The 12661-nt window shown below is 35.2% G+C and overlaps 1 protein-coding gene across 4 annotated transcripts in view; it reads left to right on the top strand.

Moving 5' to 3' along the window:
- The window catches only part of CNKSR2 (connector enhancer of kinase suppressor of Ras 2), a 268798-nt gene that overhangs the window by 180603 nt on the left and 75534 nt on the right, over positions 1-12661 (top strand). The window lies entirely within an intron of this gene.

The raw sequence follows: 12661 nt of genomic DNA, 5'->3' as shown, positions 1-12661 counted from the left end.
ATTAATTAGCTGATTAATCATCAATGTGATAATATACAATGAATGGATAGCTGTAAAATTCAACAATTAAAGGTAGAATTTTTAATATATTCATGATCCCCTTTAAAAATGAGCATCTGCATGTGCTAGACATGTATCATGGTACTAGAGGTAGAAATTGAAAGACATAGCATACCATTATATGGGGAGAAAGACACGCTGAGAGTCCCAGAATAATTCAACTATTGTAATGGGTGGGTACAGAATATATAGAAGGAACATAGGAGAAAAAAGGCCTTAGCCTCCAGGGGAAATGAGAAAAGGCTTCAGAATGGGAAGCATTTGAGTGAAGAATAAAAGATCAATAGCAATATCTTAGTAAGAAGGCACATGCAGGTACACCACAAATGTGTGAGAATATGGCATGTTCCAGGGACTTCACATGGCTCAGAATGAATTTCTGATTTATTAAAAATTGAGGGAAATTGTGTGAGGAAGAGTCAGTAGATGAGCCTGGATTCATAGAGAGAGATTAGATCAGGAATTTAATGATAAAGTAACTTAGGCTCTTTCCTGCTATAAAAAAGAGCTGTTGAAGAGTTTTGAGCTGGAGGTTTGCATGATCAAATGGCCTGTTGGATCTCTCTGGTGCAGAGCGTCATTTGAGAGGTCAGAGGCAGGGCCATTAAGTTCAGGCCAGATGGATGATGAGAAACTAGAACAGTGGTCATGTGGAAACTGAAAATCTTGTTAGTAAGAACATTCATCTCACAAAATTAACCCATTTAAGGCCATTTTGGCTAAAAGGAGTTTGTTGTACCAACAGAACTATAGCTTCTTATTAGGAGCCCTTGAAAAACATGGACTACAAGTTTGTAAGTAATTTGAACAACTGTGCTTAATGCTTAAAGTGTCAAAAAACAATTTAATCTGTCCCTGCTATAGAACGTATACCATCTAGTTATAAAAAGGTATATAAAAGATTTAATTTATACTTGAGTTATTTTTCTGAGTAGATCTCTTAAATAATCTACTCACTTATTCTACAGCTCTCATAAAACTAGAGTGTAGAAAAATACTTTTCTTTATTTGGATTGGCATGTCATTAGCACTCCTAAATGTGTCATTCTCTCCCCAGTTACATACTCCCAAGCCTTTTCCTTTCCAAGAGACTAGTGCCCAATGTCAAAACCTGCTCCATTAAATGACTGACAAATTATTATTTTTTCAGACATTTGAAGTCAGTCTGAAATTAATACTCTTAGCTGTATGAAGGGGGCTACTTTTGTTATTACCACTAGTCAGAAGAGCTGTAGGAACACTGAGCTTCCTCTAGAATCTGGTGTTCTAGTCATAAGTAATAGCCTAAACAAAGGTTTGAAGATGAGAGACAGCTAGCTTATTAGGAATTTGGTAGTAACAGATGAAACTGGAGAAGGAAGAAGAGGCCACTTCAACTCAGAGCATGTACACTATTAAAGAGTTTGGATTTATCTTCAGAGGAATGATAAGCCATTGAAGGCACATTTGAACACTCAGCCTGTTTCATTCTGTCATACACATCCAGACAGATATATACTGTGTGAGGAAAGAAAATAGATGAGTCTTGTGGATTTTGAGTTATTAAATTAGGGAAGACAGTAAAAAGTGAGTCAAACTGGTAATCAAGAATATTGTATTATCTAGGTATATAAATTGTTACCACCTTACTGAAGGGCATTGTTTAGTTATGTACATCAAGAACCTGGTCTAGTAACTTCACTTCTAGAAGTTTATTCTAAGAAAGAAATCAGAGTCCACCTATGCCCCCTACTTTTATGATGTATCCTAAATCTGTAACATGGTATTTCCCAGATAGATGACATTTATCCCAGCTAATTTTGACAGAGGGCCAGCACAGAGTAAGGAATATTATTAACCTTGGGGGAGATCCTACCTCATAATGCTGATCCACCAATTCCAGAGTAGAAGGCTGGGTACTTCCTAACTCTTCCCAGGTTTAGAAGAAGTGAAATTATTATTAGCCTCCAAGTACATGTTGGATGCCTATAACCAATGCTCAAAAAGAGAGACCTTTCACTGGTGGGTTTTTTACTAGACTCTTAAGTTCCCTTGAGGACCTCACCTTGCACTTATTTAGTACTTTCACAGTTATCAAGGGAGTTTCCACATTTGTTATGTCTTTTGAATCTCACAACAACCCTATTTGCAAATAACAAAACTCAAACTCAGAAAGGTTAAATGTTTTAAAAGCTGTGTTAAAAAAAAGTATAAGTGCTGTTTTCAGGACTGGGGCCCAAATTACCTATTCCAACGGTCTCTCTACACTCCACCCTATTGCTTCGTGCCTGGTAGGCATTCCATACACAGAGGAATTTATGCTTTAATGAATAAATGAGTGCATTTTTTAAAAGTTTGATTTCCAAAAATGTTAATATGAGGGTATGTTAATGTTAATAACATTTTCAGTGCCTGGATTGATTTCTATCCAGATTTCTCTTATGCTTTATGTTACTATTTTAAGTTAGGGAAGAAAACATACAAAGCTGATGCTGTTTTAAAACACTAGTAGTTATTCAGCATGATCTATTGCTGAGAAAACAGAATATTACAGTTAAAAATGCTTGGACTTGGAGACAAAACAACATACACTTAAATGATAGCTTTTTATATTTCACCAGAATTTGGGGGTTTTTAATCTGTTTTTACACATTTTTAATAAGGAAAGGATTTTTCCTTATGTTAAAGTTTCCCAAAAGCACAAGATCAGTATCAATATGTAATCCAATCACCTTCATGAAGAACCACTAATCTTCATTTTTACCAATTACTCCTTTGGATAATATGGCCATTTTTAATGGAATAGGACCATAAGTGGAAGAGGACTGTGAAGATTGAGTATTGAGTTTCATAGGATGCTAACTCTGACATAATGCTAGCTCAATGTAGTCCAAAGACTTTAAGTTCAAATTTAGATAAAATTTAGTACAAATTTAATAGCAAGATAATGTCTGCATTAAATACCCTTAAACAATAAACTAAAGGGGTGAGTGTGTGAGTGGGTGGGGGAGAGGAGAGGTATGTAGTGTTCTTTACAAAGAAACCTAGATTATAATCCCCACTGGTCTATTTTGAAAAGCGACCCAATAAAAATACACAAAGCAAAGCAAATATTGTTTGGCTTCAGTGTTTGACTCTTTCCTCTTAGCAGTTACAGCAGAAATGTTATGTGATAATATAAAGAAGATTTAGAAGCTTATGGGATTGTAAAATATACATTTTTTTATTAATTCCACATATCTGATATTCCAGTTTATATTTTTTTTCTTAAACTTACTTAAAAGGAAATCATTCACTATGCTCTAGCTACCCTGATCATCCACCAGTTCTTTGCCATGTCTTTCCCTTTCAACATGCTGCTCCCTCTCCTTAGAATGCTTTTACCCCTTCACCCTTCTCTCCCCCAGTGAACTCCTGTCTAAACCTGAAATCACACAGCGACCTTCCCTGATCACTACCCTCTGAACTCAATCAATTATATTCTCTTAGCACCTGGTACTTTTCTTTCAAAACCTTTGTTGTGATTTTAAGTTATTTATTTATTCATGTGAACATCTGCTTAATGTCTTTCTTCCCTGTACATGGCAGGACAGGCATGTCCATGTCCATGATAAGCAGGGACAATTTCTCCATTTTGTTCAGCACTACAGTTCAGCACCTAGTATAAATTTAGTACCTTACAAGTTCTCAATAAAAATGTGATTATTAAGTGAATTAACGAGTGAATGAGTGAATGTGACAGGAACTTCAATGCCTTTTTCGGTGTCTTCAACTTGCAAGCAGAGCCTCCCTCCATGTCCTATGCCAGCCCTACAGAGGCCAACAATATAATAGGATACCCCACAACTCCCATGCCACCTCTTACATTCCAGCTCAGAGTTTTAGTTCTAGCTAGTTCTTGCTTTCTTCTTTTCCTGCCATCTCATTACAGAGGTCCCAATATGCCCATCAGCCAAGCATGTTATGGCATTTTTCAAAAGAGCATAAATTTATTTTACCTACTCACTGATTCTGTCTGAAAATGTGGAAATTCTTAGCTGCCAAAGCCCTCATCTGACCTGAGAGTATATGAAGAAAAGATAGTTCTGTGTGTGTGTTTGTGTGTGTGTGTGTGTGTGTGTGTGGTGTGTGTGAAATTCAAATGTAGTAAGAAAAGTCTTAGATAAAGAATGATTGAATTGTTGTGAATCTTATCTTTAAATCTTGCAGGACTTATTTTTTCTTAATATGATATGCCTGTGACAACTTGCTCTCTCATTAAAGCTACTAAACTAAATTCATATACAAAATAATCATTTATTTTAAATCTATATGCTGAGATTCCAGAACAAGTAAAATTTGATTATGGATCCAGGCACCATGCAGGTATACTTTTCATAAACTGAATACGAATGTGATTTTAGATCGTTTATTAAAAACAGACTTTGAGTAGGTGTTCAAAAATCTGGATGATTTCATGATGTTCCAACATTTGTGTGGCTTGTCTTAGTTTTTTAGGATATAACTGCAAACATTTAGTTGTTTTATTTCCAATAAGCACTTTTAGTCATTTTGGTCAATTTGCAAGGATTTTTTTTTGTGTGTGTGATGTAGGGAGGAGAGAGGGAGAGAGCTGTTGAAACATTTTTTACTTTAAATTTAACAAATAAACATTATGAAATATACTATTCTGAATACTTTACAAATATTAACTTATTTAATCCTTACAACAACCCTGTGAGGAAGTTGCTGGTGTTATCCCCATTTTGCAGACTGGGCAGCTGAGGCATATGGATTAAGTAACTAGATACGTGGTAGAGCTGGGATTTTAATGTCAGCAGTCTGACTCTTAGTAAGCATACTATATTGCCCTTCAAAAAACAGCATAATTTAGCAGAAACGTAACAATTCTAGTATTGGCAACCATGTGTAAGGCCCAGTCTGAATGCATTGGAATATACAAAGACTAATACAGGCATGTCTCAGAGATATTGCAGGTTCAGTTGCAGGCTGCCACAATAAAATGAGTATCACAATAAAACAAATCACACAAATTTTTTGGTTTCCCAGTGCATATAAAAGTTGCATCTACCCTATAATAGCATTATGTCTAAAAAAACAATGTATTAAGGTATACCTTAATTTAAAATACTTTATTATTAAAAAATACTAATGATCAATCTGATCCTTCAGCAAATTGTAATCTTTTTGCTGGTTGGGAATGACTGCTGACTGATCAGGATAGTGGTTGCTGAATGTTGGGGTGGTTGTGGAAGTTTGTTAAAATAAGACAACAGTGAAGTTTGTTGCATTGATTGACTTCCTTTCACAAAAGATTTCTCTGGGGCATGCAATGCTGTTTGATAGCATTATACCTATAGTAGAACTTCTTTCAAAATTGGAACCACTCCTCTCAAACTCTGGTGCTGCTTTATCAAACAAGTTTATGGACTATTCTGAATCTTTTGTTATTTCAACAATGTTCACAACATTTTCACTAGGGGTAGATTCCACTTCAAGAAACCACTTTTTTTTTTTAGTCATCCATAAGAAGCAACTCCTCATCTATTCACATTTGATCATGAGATTGCAGAAATTCACTCACATCTTTGGGGTCCACTTCTAATTCTAGTTCTCTTGCTATTTCTACCATATCTGCAGTTACTTTCTCCACTGAAGTCTTGAACCCCTCAAAGTCATCCATCAGGGTTGGAATCAACTTCTTCCAAAACTCCTCATAATGTTGATATTTTGACCTCCTCCCATGAATCACAAATGTTCTTAATGGCATCTAGAATATTAAATCCTTTCCAGAAGGTTTTCAATTTATTTTGCCCAGATCCATCAGAGGAATCACTATCTATGGCAACTGCAGACTTACAAAATGGATTTCTTAAATAATAAGACTTGAAAGTTAAAATTATTCCTGATCCATGGGCCACAGAATGGATGTTGTATTAACAGACATGAAAACAACATCGATCTCCTTGTACATCTCCATCAGAGCTCTTGGGTGACCAGGTATATTATAGTAATACTTTGAAAGGAATCTTTTTTTTCTGAGCAGTAGGTCTTAACAGTGGGCTTAAAATATTCAGTAAACCATGTTGTAAATAAATGTGCTGTCATCCAACATTTGTTGTTCCATTTGTAGAGCACAGGCAGAGTAGATTTAGTATAATTCTTAAGGGCCCTAGAATTTCTGGAATGATAAATGAGCATTGGCTTCAAGTTAAAGTCACCAGTTGCATTAGCCCCTAAAAAGAGAGTCAGCCTGTCCTTTGAATCTTTGAAGCCAGGCATTGACTTCTCCTCTCTACCTATGAAAGTACTAGGTGGCATCTTCTTCCACTATAAGGCTATCTCATCTACACTGAAAATCTGTTGTTTAGTGTTGCCACCTTCATCAATGATCTTAGGTAAGTTTCCTGGATAACTTACTTCAGCTTCTACACCAGGACTTGGTGCTTCACCTTGCACTTTTCTGTTATGGCAATGGCTTATTTCTGTAAACCTCATGAACCAACTTCTGCCAGCTTCAAACTTTTCTTCTGCAGCTTCCTCGCCCCTCTCAGCCTTCACAGAATTGAAGAGAGTTAGGGCCTTGCTCTGGATTAGCCTTTGTCTTAAGGGAATGTTGTGGCTGCTTTGATCTTCTATCCAGACCACTGAAACTTTCTCTGTATCAGCAATAAGGCTATTTTGCTTTCTTACCATTCATGTGTTCACTGAAGTAGCATTTTTCATTTCCTTCAAGAACTTTTTATTTACATTCTCTACTTGGCTAATTGCTTGACACAGAGGCCTAGCTTTTTATTTAAAGTGAGAGACACGTGACTCTTCTTTTCACTTGAACACTTAGAGGCCTAATTTCAATATTGTTGTGTCTCAGGGAATAGGGAAGCCTGAGGAAAGGGAGAGAGACAGGAAATGGCCAGTCAATGAAGCAATCAGAACAGACATAACATTTGTTAAGTTTGCTATCTTATATGGGCATGGTTCTTGGCGCCCCAAAACAATTACAATAGTAACATTAAGGATCACTAATCACAGATCATCATGACAAATGTAAGAATAATGAAAAAGTTTTAACTATTACAATAATTACCAAAATGTGACACAGACACATGAAGTAAGCACATGCTATTGGAAAAATGGCTACAATAGACTTGTTGGACACAGGATTGCGACAAACCTTAAATCTGTAAAAAGCACAATATCTGCAAAATGCAGTATTGCAAAGTATGCCTATAATAATATTGCCACTGCTACTACTAATAATAACTTTTACTGATTACTTATTAAGCTCCTATGCTAAGAACCTATATACATTATCTCATCGAATCCTCAAAATGACCCTATGAAGTTGATATTATCATTATTATTTCTATTTTGCAGAACTGAGAGGAACTGAAACATAGACTTTACCTTACAAAGCTAGAAAGTAGCAGAGTTGAGAAATGAGTGTAAGAAGTCTGACTCCAAAATTCACGTCTTTAGATGAATAAAGCCATTTCTGCTCACAAGGATTTTGTAATCTGTTAAAGAAGACAGAATATTATCACAAAGATGGAAAATCTGCTATATTATCATCATGTAAACATTCATAATTAAATTTATCTCCAGTTATAAAGGTTATTTTGTCTAATAGCTGCATGACTTAGCTGTACTGTTTGAGGATAAAAGTAATTAAAATAAGAGAGCAGTTAATTTTATTGGCAAGGAAGCCATCTCTGAGCTAACATTTGTTTATAACAGCCAATTTCTCTCCATTTTGACTTTACTCACCCAGAAGACAGCCATAGCACTGTGGGACACGATGTTTCTCCTCACCAAGATACATACAGACCTGTTAGATAGCCATCATAAATATTATTGTGTGTGTTTTGTGTATATTCTCTGATTCCTATGGATGACTTGATCATTTCTAGGGTGTTTCATAATAGCACTGGCAAAGCCCTATGTGGAAACAGTGGACTGTGAAAAGTGTTTCCCAGTGGGCCACTTCCCTAGAGCGGCGATTCTCCAGGTATTGGCCATCCTTGGCAAAGGGCTCTGATAGCTGAGATCTGACCCAGAAATGGCAGTCCTTTCTTTTATTCTTATGAGCAAATAACACGTAACTTCACAGACTTTTATTTTCACTAATGACTAGATAGTTCTTACTAGCAACCTACTAAACGATTTTAAAAGGTTACAAATTGAATAATCAAAATAATTCATTAGTAGAGTTTATTGGATACTCTAGTATTTTTCTGATAAGCCTAGTATCCATGCAACCCTGACAAGGCAGTTATGTTCTTACTGCCTGAACACAAGTGTAGATGATTTGGATTTCCATGGTTTTCAGGAGGAATGCTATAATGATACATCATCAGGATTTTTTAAAATTACCTGTAGTTTTAGTTGTGGATCATTTTCACTATAAGTTATCATTAGACTTCATCACTATCAATTTTCGTTTCTTTTAGGTTGCTTGTTTTACCCTCTAGTATGTAATAATTCATATTTATGCACAATTTTCTAAGAATGATACTGTGAATCATCTATATCCACAAAACGTACAGAGTAATAGTCTGTTGGTATCACCTGGTTATTTTTTTTCCACTGGAAAGTAGGGATAGAGGGATGCACCCCCGGGGTCTGGAGGTCTCTAGCCTGTCTGTCTTCTTTTTTCCACATTTCAGAGTCTTCTGGTAGGTGAGTTAATGTATTTTAGCTCAGAGATGACTTCCTTGCCAAGGGGCCTGTTAGCCTGTCTTAGGGGGCCACAGTCAAAAACTGTTTTGAGACCCACTGCCTTAGATATAGATATATAGTTTAAGAAGAAAAAAAGAAATCTTGGCTTTACTTGTTTATAAATATGAAAGGCTTTTGTTGAATGCTAGTCCATGAAGAAGTATGAGATGAAAATTCACTTGTATTTCCTGACTCATTTATACTAACAGTTCTTTGTGCTTCCATATTTTGGAAGGTTTTTTGTTTTTTTATTTTAAAAAACAAATGAACTATCAACACCCCTCCTGCAATTTTCTCATTCACCACAAACTAGTATACTTCTATTCGAACTGGCTAGATTAGTGGATTAGGAATAGAAATACTCTTTGGGAGTTTAAAGATTCATAAACACAAACTTTTAGTTGTAGACAATATGGAGTACACACATTTCATTTTTTTTCCTACTAGTCACAACCAAAAAAACAGAATAATATACATTTATTCACCTACTAGAAGACTCTGAATGTTGGGAAAAAAGAAGGCAAATAGGCTAGAAACCTCCAGACCTGAGGAACAATCTAATTATTAGTTCCCAGACATTTTTTCTTGCTTTCTCTATACTCTGGCCCGAGTGCTAAGAAGGCCTGCAACCTGGAAACATCAATGGGCACAGATAAAATATAGCCCCAAGAAAAGCCTGATCTCTTTAGCCAATGCACCAGGAAAAGGGTGGCCCAACAAGACAGAAACATTTTAACAAATCCTGCCTGTTCTCAAGGTGAAAAGCATGAAAACAGCCTCTTCCTCCACTACAACAAGCATAAAGAGGGTCAATTCACTAAGAAGACATAACAATTTTAAATGTGTGTGCACCAAACAATTGAGATTCAAATACTAGAAGCAAAATCCAACAGAACTGAAAAGATAGATTGAAAAATCTACAAATAAGGTTGGAGACTTCAACATCCCTCTATCAGTAATTACTAGAGCCACTAAACAAAACAGATACTGAATGACTATCCACCAATGGTATCTAACAGACACCCAATTATAGCAGAATACACATTCTTTTCAAGCATGCATGGAACATTCATCAGAATAGACAATATCTTGGGTCATAAAACAAACCTTAATTTTAAAAGAACTGAAATAGGCCCGGCATGGTGGCTCATGCCTGTAATCCTAGCTCTCTGGGAGGCCGAGGCAGGCGGATCGTTTGAGCTCAGGAGTTCGAGACCAGCCTGAGCAAGAGCAAGACCCCGTCTCTACTAAAAAAATAGAAAGAAATTAGCTGGACAACTAAAACTATATATATAAAAAAAATTAGCCAGGCATGGTGGTGCATGCCTGTAGTCCCAGCTACTCGGGAGGCTGAGACAGTAGGATTGCTTGAGCCCAGGAGTTTGAGGTTGCTATGAGCTAGGCTGATGCCACGGCACTCTAGCCCAGGCAACAGAGTGAGACTCTGTCTCAAAAAAAAAAAAATAAAATAAATAAAAGAACTGAAATAATACAAAGTATGTTCTCTGATCTTAATGGAACCAAACTAGAAATCAGTAACAAAAAGATAAGTAAATCTCCAGCCACTTGGAAATTAACATATTTCTAAATAATCCATAGATAAAAGAGGAATTCCTAAGGAAAATTGAACTGAATGAAAATAAAAACACAACAAATGCTTAGAGGAAAATATATAACACTAAATTCTTACATCAGAAAAGGAGAAAGGTATTAATAATCTCAGCTCCTGCCTCAAGAAATTAGAAAAAGAACAACAAAAAAATAAGCAGAAAGAAGACATAAGACCAGAATCAGGGAAATGGAAACAGAAAAACAACAGAGAAAATCAACCCAAAAGCTATGGGATTTTTATTGAAAATTTTTTAAAAATTGAACAGCAAGACTGATAAAGGAAAAAAGATATGATTCAAATTACCAATGTCAAGAATAAAAGAGAGGATATTACTACAGACCTCATAGACATTAAAAGAATACTGAGGAAATACTACAAACAGCTCTGTGCACATAAGTTTATTAGTTTAGATGAAATGGACCAATTCCTCAAAAACCACAAACCACCAAAACTCACCTAAGGTGAAGTGTATAATCTGAATAGTTCTATAACTATTAAAGAAATTTAATTAACCATTGAAAGACTTCCAAAATATAAATATAGAAATGCTAAAAAAGAACCAAGCCCAGAGTACTGATATTTTTATATTGGTTGAGTGTAGGAGCAACCTATTTTTGCTTTTATTATTATGTCCTGTGGTGCTTTTAAAGTGTTGGAAGCCTGTAAAAGATTTGATGTATAAGACTTGAGACTTAATGGAATTCCTAAGAGACTGATTAAATTCTTAAATTTTATTAATTTTGAAAATATTGTTTAAATGTTCAGAAATTTTTTCATCAATTTTTAAGCTTTAAAAATTGAATATTAAAAAGTTCACTAATATGCCTTCACTCTTGACAGAGATTTCTACTCACACTATAATATGTATAAAACATATTGTTGATAAACTGAAGCCAGTCTTTTCAGCTTCATGTTTGAACAAATGTGGGTCTCATTCTGCTAGTTCTTGGTTAGATAATGACCATCAGGAAGCAAAAGACAAAATCTGGCTGAATTAGTGAGGCATCATACAAAACAGGATACAGAAGAATTGAATTAGGAATTTATTAAGTTTAAATTTATTAAATTAAATCTTACTACAAGTTCCTTGTTGCCTTTATAAAAACATAAAATAAAACATAAATTCCAATGAGAGGCCCTCGGTTTGTTTGCTAAGGTTAATAATTACAAACTATTTGGGGACATACCTGCCTTTAGTAGCTTTGATCAGAGAGTTTAAAGAAGCCCATTCTATTTTATGTTGTACATGTGTGTCTCTTGGCTTTATAGCCTCAGAAAACTTCCTCAAATTTTGTAGGCTATAGGCCATTTCTGATCCGGTGATCACCCTACTCACATTACCTTGCCATTCCATTATAACTCATTTAATCAAGCATTTTGAGTTTAATAAAACTATAGGTAAAATTATCTTGCTCCTAGAATTCTTTAAAGTCTATTCTGATTTTAGGGCCATAACCTGTACCAAATTATTTTCACTCAACTCCTAAAATACATTACCCTCTTGATGGTTTCAGTACTCTCTAATTCCATAAAACTATAGGTTTAATGATTTGCTATATAGACCCAAATCTTATCCAAAATTTCCTCTTAATAAGCTATATTAAGTCACAATTATTGACTACTGTTACATTCTAGTTTCTTGAAGATAAATTTTCCAAGAACTGTGGTAAAGTGTTCACTGCCTTTATGGATTGACTTTTCATTGGCTTTGACTCTAGCAGCAATTGGCAATGGGTCAAAGTACATGAGCTCAACCTAGAGTCTTAGTTCTAAATTATATTACTAAATTTGTCTCTTAGCCTCTCTACAAATACTAGGGTGATCCAGGAACAGGATCCTAACAGACTTGAATCCAAAGCAATCTAGAATAGTGAGAAATAGATCAGTGTTTCAACCCCTGTTCTTTATATGCAACTGGTTTTAGATTAATTAATGCAAACTTTCCTGCCATAGTAAATAGAATAAGTTGTCATCCCATGGTTTCTTTTAGTATCATAAATCTGGAGTGGTCCCAAGAGACCATGGTTAAAAGGGTTCAACATAAGAGAATCGCCTTTTCTAAAATTCTGATGGCCAAGGATAATGTTGTAGTTCTAAAACATGAGCTTTAAATCAGCTATAAGAATATAGACACATTTCTGAACCTCAGTTTCTCATCAGTAAAAAGAAGATAATAATACTTCACCCATTTTTTTCAGAATTAAATCATATAATGTATATAAAGTTCTTTCCACTGTGCTGGGCACATAGTGACATAGTGACTCCATATAGAAAAAGAATTAGTTCATTTGC

The sequence above is a fragment of the Eulemur rufifrons genome, chromosome 30 (assembly GCF_041146395.1).
Source record: "Eulemur rufifrons isolate Redbay chromosome 30, OSU_ERuf_1, whole genome shotgun sequence".
Taxonomy (NCBI): Eukaryota; Metazoa; Chordata; class Mammalia; order Primates; family Lemuridae; genus Eulemur; species Eulemur rufifrons.
Note: the sequence above shows the minus strand (reverse complement) of the source record. Positions and strands in the feature narration are given on the sequence as shown.